Source organism: Mesoplodon densirostris, chromosome X (genome assembly GCF_025265405.1).
Source record: "Mesoplodon densirostris isolate mMesDen1 chromosome X, mMesDen1 primary haplotype, whole genome shotgun sequence".
In the NCBI taxonomy this organism is placed as follows: Eukaryota; Metazoa; Chordata; class Mammalia; order Artiodactyla; family Ziphiidae; genus Mesoplodon; species Mesoplodon densirostris.
Window position 1 is genome coordinate 94,214,352 of NC_082681.1, and position 11,666 is coordinate 94,226,017.

Below are 11,666 nucleotides of genomic sequence, written 5' to 3' on the forward strand. Positions count from 1 at the left end.
CACTGTAGTGAACAATTTTGAACGCCTGCTTTGGGCAAGCTAAGTGGTGTGAGATACAAAACCTGTATCCTAGACCAGTCAGCACTAGGCCACCAAGGACAAATCCATAATCGAAAAAGTCCGGCTTTTGGACCTATTGCAGCAAGGGAGACAGCACACCAGAGAAACCATGGGACATCTTACCAAACAAAGAAAAAGTCACTATGGTGTTGGGGGGAAGGGTGGAGTTTAAGTGAATTTTAAATGAAGCATTGTTTTAGTAAGCTCAAAGCAGGGCTGTGTGAAGGGGTCAACATCAGGTCTGGACTTCGAAGTGAACCCAGAGTCCTGTTTCCTTGGGAACCACAAAGTAAAGATAGATGTGGAATGTTGTGTCCAGATACTCCTTATCTGAAGCTCTGCACCTGGATTGGAAATTGAGGCTGCCTCTCTGGATACAAGAAACGTATGTACTCCAGACAAAGGTGGGATGTCTTATTCTCACTGATATGATTTCAAGCAGCAAAGTTCCTGATAGTCTATGACTGTAGAAAACAAAGTTTCTCAGTGAGTAAAAAACATGGTAGTCACTCAGATAAGGCAACTGTTATCCTCTTACAGCTGCAGCATGTCTTTGGGAGAAATATTGTTCCCCATTAAATTTACAGCTGGTTTTGTTTGTGTCTGTTATTCCAGCCTGATGAAAAGCCAGGTTTTTGCTTTCTCAGTCCAAGCTAATTTTTACTTTCTCACCTGAGAACATTTATTCTCTGCTTTCAGGCACTGGCAGTATATAGGTGGGTGGGTGCATGGGTGGGGGATAGCCACAAGCGACTAGAAAGAATCAGGGCAGGTTGTGCTGAGTCCTCTGATGATGGTAAATGCAAGCGGAGGTAACACCTTGTACAAAGGCAAGAAATCACATATGAGGACCTATGAGTAGTCCTCCATGGTTGAAGCTTAGGGTGAAGAAGTGTATGGAAGTTGTAGGCGATGTAACCAGAAGGTAAATTGAGGCCCAATTTTGGAGAATTCTGAACGTTGGACTGAAATTTGTACTTAATTCATAAAGTGATTGAAAAAGCAGGTTTTTGAGCAAGGTAATCCCTTTATTGGGACGCTTCTTTTTTTTGTAGTTGAGGAATAATTGACATATAACATTATATTAGTTTCAGGTGTGCTGACTCGCTATGATTACCACAATAAGTCTAGTTAATATCTGTCACTCTTCTTTAAGAAGGTGAATTTGGGGCCTCCCTGGTGGCGCAAGTGGTTGAGAGTCCGCCTGCCGATGCAGGGGATACGGGTTCGTGCCCCGGTCTGGGAGGATCCCATATGCCGCGGAGCGGCTGGGCCCGTGAGCCATGGCCGCTGAGCCTGCGCGTCCGGAGCCTGTGCTCCGCAACGGGGGAGGCCACAACAGTGAGAGGCCCGCATACCGCAAAAAAAAAAAAAAAAAAAAAAAAAAAAAAAAGAAGGTGAATTTGGAGTAATTGTTCAAGGAGAGGTTGGTTGGTTGCTTGGTTTTTGTCATTGCAGGATAGGAGAAACCAGAGCTTACCTGTAGGTTGAGCAGGAAGAGACACTAGTGAAACAGAAATTGAAGAGGCTAGAAAAGGAGGGGATAAATAGTGGAGTAAAATACATGAAATAGAAATGAGATGCAAAATACAAGCTAAGCTTGGAAAAGATGCATTTCCATATGAGACAAGAAAAAGATGGTTGCAGGATGGCAATCTGTTTGGAAGTCCCCACTGTAGAGCGAGAAAATACTGGCTTTACTTGGAATAGGGGTTTATTTGGGAGAGCTTGGGCAGGAGTGATTTATGGAGAGTATGAGGACTGCAGTACAGCGAGATGACCACGTGGTGTCGCCACTGACCGCTGACAGCTCGGAGGGCTTCTGTTTTAGGAGCACACTTCATAAAAGAACATTCTATCTTTTGCGAATTGCAAAACAAAACCAGTTACGTGAATGGACTCTGGAGCCAGACTGCCTGGGCTCAGAACCAACCAGACTCAGACACTTATTAGCTGTGTCACGTCGTTCAAGTTTCACTCTCCTTCAGGTTTCTTATCTGTAATATGAATAATAGGATAAAATGTATTAATAGATTTTAAATAGTTGGAAAAGGTTAAGTGCTCAATAAATGTGAGCTAGTATTACTATTAATGGTGATGATGATTAATAAGGCTCCTTTGGATCCACAAGTTTTGCAGGAGTTATTTATGTGGTGAGTAATAAGTGCCTATACAACAATACCTTCCCAAGTGAAATGGTTAGAGTGTGGTGCTAATGAGGCAAAGTTAATAATTTAATCAGGAGGTATGGATTCTGTTAACTCTGTTCTCTTCCCCATGAGAACCTTAGCCAGGTGCCCCACAAGTGTGTGTACACGGTCACAAGTGGATCTGGCCAAAAGAGTGTAGATAGATCAACATAAATGAGACCCTCTGTTCTCCTCCCCCATCCTTGGAAAAACTTGAAAAATTGTTCCCACCCAACCCCCCACAGTGGTCAGCAGACTTTTGGTCAAGAGCCATTTCAGGTCTTACAAAGTAAACAGTAAACACAATGTGATCTTAAAAGTTCATTATAAAGATACAATAAAACAGTGGAGGGCTTCCCTGGTGGCGCAGTGGTTAAGAGTCCGCCTGCCGATGCAGGCGACTATGGGTTCGTGCCCTGGTCCGGGAAAGGCCACAACAGTGAGAGGCCAGCGTACTGCAGAAAAAACCAAACAAACAAACAAACAAAAAAAAACCAGTGGATTTCTCTGTATAATAAAATGTAGCATTTTAGAGTTAATTTTACAAAAGAAAAACCTTTAGAGCAATAGGTCACAGTGGCACCTAAACTGTCATATCTAAAGCAGCTTTATCTTTTTTAACCATTTTTTTAAATTGAGGTACAGTTAATTTACAATGTTGTGTTAGTTTCAGGTGAACAGCAAAGTGATTCAGATATATATATATATATATATATATATATATATATATATATATGTATATTATGTTTCAGATTCTTTTCCATTAGGGAGTATTACAAGATGTTGAATATAGTTCCCTGTGCTATGCAGTAGGTCCTTGTTGTTTATTTTATATATAGTAGTGTGTATATGTTAATCCCAAACTCCTAATTTATCTCTCCCCCCCTTTCCCCTTTGTTAACCATAAGTTTGTTATCTATGTCTGTGAGTCTTTTTTCTGTTTTGTAAATAAATTCATGTGTATCATTTTTTAGATTCCACATATAAGTGGTATCATATAATATTTGTCTTTCTCTGCCTGACTTACTTCACTTAATAGGATAATCTCTAGGTCCATCCATGTTGCTGCAGATGGCACTATTTTATTCTTTTTTATGGCTGAGTAATATTCCAGTGTGTGTGTGTGTGTGTGTGTGTGTGTGTGTGTGTGTGTACACACATACCACATCCTCTTTATCCGTTCATCTGTTGATGGACATTTAGGTTGCTTCCATGTTTTGGCTATTGTAAATAGTAAAGAAGCTTTATCTTTAATTTTGAAATTGTCATTGCAAATCCAGAGTGAAATAGTTACATGAGTACATAGCCATGTAAAGTAGTAAGTGAATGTTTCTGGTATTGTTCTTTATTTGTTCCACATTTTGTTCGAGTCTTTACTATTGTGCCAGGCACTGTGTTAGCCCCTAGGGATACTAGCTTTAAAATAAAATAAGTGGTACAGGCTACTATATATAAAATAGATAAACAACAAGGTCCTACTGCATAGCACAGGGAACTATATTCAATATCTTGTAATAACCTATAATGGAAAAGAATATGAAATATATGTATGTATGTATAACTGAATCACTTTGCTGTACTCCAGAAACTAACACAACATTGTAAATCAACTATACTTCAATTAAAAAATAAAATAGGGCTTCCCTGGTGGCGCAGTGGTTGAGAGTCCGCCTGCCGATGCAGGGGACACGGGTTCGTGCCCTGGTCCGGGAAGATCCCACATGCCGCGGAGTGGCTGGGCCCGTGCACCATGGCCGCAGAGCCTGCGTGTCCGGAGCCTGTGCTCCGCAAGGGGAGAGGCCATGACAGTGAGAGGCCCGCGTACCGCAAAAAAAATAATAATAAAAATAAAATAAAATAAAATAAAATACCATGCATAAATAAAATAAAATATCTGGGGTGCCCAAGGAATGCCTGGAATAGTTCTAGAAAAATGGGGCAGAATAAAAGGAAATGAACAAAGTTCTCTAGCTCAGGGGATCTCTCAAGACAGTAGGTTAAGTCTGAAAATAGAGTGATCTAGGATCATTTGCAGTCACCTTGTACTGGACTTCCCTGGTGGTGCAGTGGTTAAGAATCCGTCTGCCAATGCAGGGGACACGGGTTTGAGCCCTGGTCCAGGAAGATCCCACATGCCACGGAGCAACTAAGCCCATGCAGCACAGCTACTGATCCTGCGTGCCACAACTACTGAAGCCCACGCGCCTAGAGCCCATGCTCTGCAACACGAGAAGCCACCACAATGAGAAGCCCGCACACCACAATGAAGAGTAGCCCCCACTCACTGCAACTAGAGAAAGCCTGTGTGCAGCAACGAAGACCCAACGCAGCCAAAAATAAATTAATTAATTAATTAATTAAAAAATAAAAAACAAAAAACAATCACCTTGTACCTAGAGAGCTGAGTATCAAAATTAACAAATGGTTTCTAGGACATAATGGTAGCTAACCTCATGACTGGAGAAGCACTAATGAAAACCACAGTGAGTTACCCTCAGTAAAGCATAAAAATGTTGGTAATATACTGTGTTGACAAAGCTGGAGGTGGGAGGAGTCCTCTCATAAATTGCTGGTAGGAGTGCAATTAGTCAATTGAGGGCAACTTTGCAATAGCAATAAAAATTTCAAATAGATGAGACTTTGATCCCCAAATTCCATTCCTAAGAATCTCTCCTTCAGTTATGTTTGCATAGGTGTAAACTATTGTGTGCAATTGTTTGTAAAAATAAAAATTAAAAACGACAAGATCTCCATCAGAAGAGGATTGATCAAATAAATAATGTAATTTTTAACTTTTTTGTACGATGTTGTGTTAGTTTCAGGTGTATAGCTGTATAGCACAGTGATTCAGTTATATATATATATATATATATATATATATATTATTCTTTTTCAGATTCTTTTCCTTTATAGGTTATTAAGAAATATTGAGTATAGTTCCTTGTGCTCTACAGTAGATCCTTGTTATCTATTTTTTATGCTCTTTATGTACTTATATGTAAAATTCTATGAAAAAAAGGAAGGTGTGGAACTGTGTACTTTCTCAATTTTGTGCCATGGAAGTGTATTACCTATTCAAATATGTATCTTAAAAAGTAATATAGAAAAATTTTTGAATAACCTGTCATGGATGATATTTAGATTGAAGAGCAAGTTGGTCAGCTTCCTGCCTTAGTGTCAGCTAAAGAAAGATCCTGTTAGCCTGTGAGCATATACTAGAAAGTCTATGTTGTGCAAAACCTCAGTCTTTATAGTTCTCTAATTGGGCCCAGCAGAATTTTTGACAGATGGTTTTCATGAGAAATTTTACTTTGTAAAAATCCCACATCAGGTTGCCCTCTATTTGAGAGAAGTCCAATTCTATTTAGATTAGAGCTGCTAAGCTCTAAGGGCGCAAATAAGAGAGTTCATTTAGAGAGTGGTTTTGAGGATGTGCAGGTCTCTACTCTGTATTCCATCCAGATCTGTATTGCCTTCTTTTCCATGCAGCAGTGCAAGCCCACAGAGTAGTGGTGGTGTTTTCTCAGAACCACTGTGATGCCTTTTCACCTACTACGGTGAGAGCTCCTTGAAGACACGGTCCATGTCCTATATTCCCTTTATATTCATCACAGCAGAGCTTTTCAAACCATTTGTGGTGAAGGACCACATTCCCCCAAATCCATTGTGTACCCATACTTTTATATAATACAATAAAAATGAATGACTAGAAAAATGAAATCAAAATGAAAGAGAAATACAAGCCCAATTCTTTTCTGATTATATTCAACAGACATAAAATTACTCTGTCAATTTTCTGTTAAGGTTTTGAAACATTTACTCTCAATTTCTTGTCATAGACCAGCAATAAACAGTTGAATACATCATTCTTCCAGTGTTTCCTATTTTGCAGAGTGTTTTCACATCTCTCTCCCGATTCTAGTATAACACGACCTTCGGAATTAAGTGGAGCAGATTTTATCATTCCCACTTGACAGAAGAGGAAGATGAGGCATGCAGATTAAATGATTTGCCTGGTCTGAAACAGCCCAAATTAGTCTCTGACTCCTATTGCATTTTGCGGCAGCTGCACTAAGAAAGCCCTCCAGTCAAAGAGAGCCTCCCAAGAATTCCACCAATTAGAAAAACTTGCCTTAGGCTTTCCAAAAGACCGCTTGGCGTGATGGTGTGATGGAAAGCACAGAGATTCTGGAATCAGAGAGGTAGTTTGGAATCCAGGCTTGAGCAAGAGATTTTACCTCTGAGCCTGACTCCTTATCTCTAAAGTGGGGATAATGATAGCTTCTCCACGACGCTGCGCTAAGAACTAAATGGTGAATGTAAATAGCCAGGTACATAGTTCAGAAAGAATGGTTATTATTAAAATCAGGCTCGGTTTAGAAGGGCCCCATTGAAGGACGCGCTCTGTAATCTAGTCACGTGGAAATGTGCGCCATCTACTGGTGGAGTAAAGAACATGGCTCTGAGAAGAGAACGTTGCTCTCTGCTAAGAATGGGATCAGTAAACTGTGCCCTTCTTGTCTTTCTCTTTTTACTCCTTCCCAATAGTAACAGGTGCCTCTCCTGCCTCACAGTGAAAACAAGGTAGGAAATATGGTCTTTCACCTCTAACTGGTAGTAACAAGGACGCATCCCCTTTCTGGCATGGTATCAGAGGAGGTCAGCTCAACAGATGATTTAAGTAAGATCCAGAGTCCCATCACATAATGTCAAAAATGTCCAGGATACAAATGAAAATAACTTTTCATAACAAGAAACAGGAAAATCTCAAATAAGTAAAATCAACCAACAGATACCAAGACCTATGTCACACAGATGTTGGAATTATATGACAAGGATTTTAAAACATTCAACATAAAAGTGCTTCAAAGAGCAGTTCTGAACAGGTTTGAAGTGAATGAAAAAACAAAGTCTCAGCAAAGAAATAGATGACATAAAGGAGAACCAAATGGAAATTTTATCCTTAGTACAGTTTTTTTAATTGAAATATAGTTGATTTACAATATTATATTAGTTTCATGTATACAGCATAGTGATTCAGTATTTTTGCAGATTATACTTCATTATAGGCTATTACAAGATAATGGCTGTAACTCCCCGTGCTATACAGTATATCCTTCTTGCTTATCTATTTTATAAATAGTAGTTTGTGTCTGTTAATCCCATACCCCTAATTTGTCACTCCCCTCGTCCCTCTTCCCTTTACTAGCCACAAGTTTGTTTTCTATAGCTGTGAGTCTGTTCCTGTTTTGCATAGACATGCATTTGTATTTTTTTAGATTCCACATATAAGTGATATTATACAGTGTTTGTCTTTCTCTGTCTGACTTATTTCAGTAAGCATAATATTCTCTAGGTCCATTCACATTGCTGCACATGGCAGAATTTCACTCTTTCTTACGGCTGAGTAATATTACAGTACACGCACGCACGCCACATCTTCTTAATCCAATCATCTGTTGATGGGCACTTGGGTTGCTTCCACGTCTTGGATATTGTAAACAGGGCTTCTATGAACATTGGGGTGCATGTATCCTTTCTAATTAGTATTTTCATTTTTTCCTGGATATATACCCAGAAATGGAATTGCTGGATCATATGGTAGTTCTATTTTGAATTTTTTGAGGAACCTCCATACTGTTTTCCATAGTGGCTACAACAATTTACATTCCCACCAACAGTATATAAGAGTTCCCTTTTCTCCATATCTTCTCCAACATTTCTTATTTGAAGACTTTTTGATGATAGCCATTCTGACAGGTGTGAGGTGACATCTCATTGTTGTTTTGATTTGCATTTCTCTAACAATTAGCAATTTTTCATGTGCCTGTTAGCCATCTGTTTGTCTTTTTTGGAAAATTTCTATTCAGGTCTTCTGCCCTTTTTTTTTTTTTTTTTTTTTTTTTTTTTTTTGCGGTACGCGGGCCTCTCACTGTTGTGGCCTCTCCTGTTGCAGAGTACAGGCTCCGGACGCGCAGGCTCAGAGGCCATGGCTCACGGGCCCAGCCGCTCCACGGCATGTGGATCTTCCCGGACCGGAACATGAACCCGTGTCCCCGGCATCGGCAGGTGGACTCTCAACCACTGCGCCACCAGGGAAGCCCTGCCCATTTTTTTATTGGATTGTTTGTTTTATATTGAGTTGTATGAGCTGTTTGTATATTTTGTATATTAACCCCTTGTCGGTCACATCATTTGCAAATATTTTCTCTCATTCAGTATGTTGTCTTTTTGTTTTGTTAATGGTTTCCTTTGCTGTGCAAAAGATTTTAAGTTTAATTAGGTCCCATTTATTTATTTTTGTTCTTATTTCTTTTGCCCTAGGAGACTGATCTAAAAAAATATTGCTACGGTTTATGTCAAAGAATGTTCTGCCTATGTTTTCTTCTAGGCATTTTATGGATTCCATTCTTACATTTAGGTCTTTAAACCATTTTGAGTTTATTTTTGTATATAATGTGAGCACATGTTCTTGCTGTTTTACACATAGCTGTCCAGTTTTCCCAGGACCACTTGTTGAAGAGACTGTCTTTTCTCCATTGTATATTCTTGCCTCCTTTGTCATGGATTAGTTGACCATAGGTGTGTGGTTTTATTTCTGGGATCTCTATTCTGTTCTATCAAGCTATGTGTCTGTTTTTGTGCCAGTACCACACTGTTTTGATTACTGCAGCTTTGTACTATAATCTGAGGTCTGGGACAGTTATACCTCCAGATTTGTTCTTTTTTCCCAAGATTGATTTCTCAAAATGTCATGGGTATTTTGATAGGGACTGCCAAATGGAAATTTTAGAACTGGAAAATACAATGACTGAAATTTTCCAAAATTTGGGAAAAGACATGAACCTACAGATCCAATGGCTGAGCAAATCACAAACAGAGTAAATGCAAAGAAATCCACACCAAGATACATCATAATCAAACTTTTGAAAACTAAAGGCAAAGAAAAAAATCTTGAAAGCACCAAGTGAGAATTGACACCTTACTTAGGGGGAGGGGAACTATTTGAATGAAGGCATGGTTCTCATCAGAAACCATGGAAGCCAGAATGAAATGGCACAACATTTTTCAAGGGCTAAAAGAACTGAATATATAAAGAACACTTGAAATTGAACAGTAAAATAAAACAAATAATCCAACTAGAAAATGAACAAAAAACACGAAGAAGCATTTCACTGAAGAGGATAAATGGAAGGAAATAAACACCTAAAAAGATGTTCAATGTCACTAGCATTTAAGGAAATGCAAATTAAGACTATGGTGAGATATCACTAGACACTTCCTAGAACTGCTAAGCTAAAAAAAAAAACAGTGATAATACTAACTGCTGGCAAGGATGTGGAGAAACTGGATGTTTCATAAATTTCTGGTGGGGATGTAAAATGGTACAGCCACTCTGGAAAACAGTTTAGCATTTTCTTAATAAACTAAACATATACTTAGCATATAACCAAGAACAAGCTCAAGGTGCTATATGAGACGGAACAGAAGAGGCCTGTGACCACCCTGTGTCACTGCAACTGCCATCTGGTATCAGCCATCAGCCAGAAGAGCTTCCTGTGGAGCCTGTGGGCCAGCAAGCTGAGGGGCATGGTCTTCATTAGCGCCCAACTGTACTTCCACCAGGTAATCAGTGTGAAGCATTTCATCTTGGCCATGGCTGTCCCGAAGAGCATCTCACTGCTATGCTACCAGTAGGACAGCAAGACTCTAAGCCTCACATTCTGGGATGACAAGACCCCTCAAGGTGTACAACGTGGACCTCATGGTGGACAATGCTCAGCTGGGCTTCAGCGTGTCTGTCCAAGACCGCAAGCTCATGGTCTACCTGTACCTGCTGAAAGCCAAGGAGAGTTCTGGGGGCATATGCCTGCTGCAGTGGGCAGACGTCCACGTGGGCACCCAAGTGAACACGATCTGGAGGACCCCAGGTGGAGGGTCACCTAGGGGCCCAGCAAAAAGTCAGTAGTGTGGGAGAACAAACATTTCACGTGGTTTGTCACACTGGATAGTGGCATCGGGCTTCAGCAGCTGCTGAAGCTGCAAAACAGGCTGACCACTGTGCTGCCACACCTGCACTGGCCACAAGTCCTGCAACGGGTGGATGCAGCATGTGGACTATGTCCTACAGAACGTGGTGTTGACCTTCCTCGCCCCAGCTTCTCAACCGCTGTCTTCACTTCAGAACCGTGGAGCACTGTGAGCTGGCCAAGGTCAGCACCATGTCTGGCATTGTCGTGGATGACCTGATTGAGACCTATGGCATCACCACCCATTTCTAGACCCAGGAACGCTGCCACCGTCCTCATGCACTGCTTTCTACCACTTTTTTGTATAAAACACAGGGAAATGGGTAAGCGGGGAATGATTGATACATGCAATAACTTAAATGGATCTCAAGGATGGTGAGTGTAAAAAAGCAATCTCAAAAGGTCACATATTATAGGATTCCATTTACTTCAGATTTTCAAAACGAGAAAATTGTAGAGATGGAGAATAAATTAGTGGTTGCCATGGATGAGGAATAGTGAAGGGAGGGGAGTGACTAGAAAGGAATAGCATGAAGGAGATCTCCATGGTGATGAAACAGTTCTGTATCTTGATTGCAGTGGTGGCTACACAAATCTACACATGTGATAAAAATGGCATAGAAGTATTCACACACTTGTACCACTGTCAATTTCCTGGACTGGATATTATACTATAGTTTGTAACATGTAACTCTGGGGGAAATCTGGGTGAAGTTTACAAAGGACCTCCATAGTATTTTCACAACTTCCTGTGAATCTATAATTATTTCAAAATTAAAAGTTTTTTTAAAGAATGGTAAAAGAGGAATTGTAGACATTGAGTATAGACAATTCTAATGAGGAATTTTGCTGTAAAGGGGAACAGAGAAATCAAGTGGGTAGAGAACACTTGAGGGAAGTGGCTCAACAGAAGACGTTTAAAATTTTTTAATGGGAGCAATAACAGCATGGTTGAAGCTAATGGGAAAGACCCTATAGAAGGGAAAAAATTATGCTTGAGGGGCAAGGGAGGAGAAAATTGCTAAAAGAGGAGTGGAGGGGTTGGCCTCAGCTAAGAGCAGGGAAAGTTCATCCATAGTCATAGGAGAAAGGGTAGAATATATACATAGATTTAGGTAGGTAAGTAGATGCAGTGGTAGAAATTTGTGAGCTCTGTTTTCTGATTGCCTCTGTTTTCTCAGTGAAATTGGAAGCAAGGTCATGAGCTGAGAGTGAGGACGGGTGCGGAGATGTTAGAGGTTTAAAGGGAGAAGGTATGAAATAGTTGTCTAGGAAACAGGGAGAGTAAATGGACTAGGATAATATTATGTGATTTCCTGGCAACATTAAGTGCCCACTTGAGGTTCGTGGTCTTGAATTTAAAGCAAGAGTGTCATTTTGTGTTTTT

At 40.1% G+C, this 11,666-nt stretch overlaps 1 pseudogene; it reads left to right on the top strand.

Moving 5' to 3' along the window:
• Positions 1–4,687: 4,687 nt before the first annotated feature.
• On the top strand, positions 4,688–10,531 carry LOC132481695 (cleavage and polyadenylation specificity factor subunit 1-like; annotated as a pseudogene).
• The last annotated feature ends 1,135 nt before the right edge of the window (positions 10,532–11,666 follow it).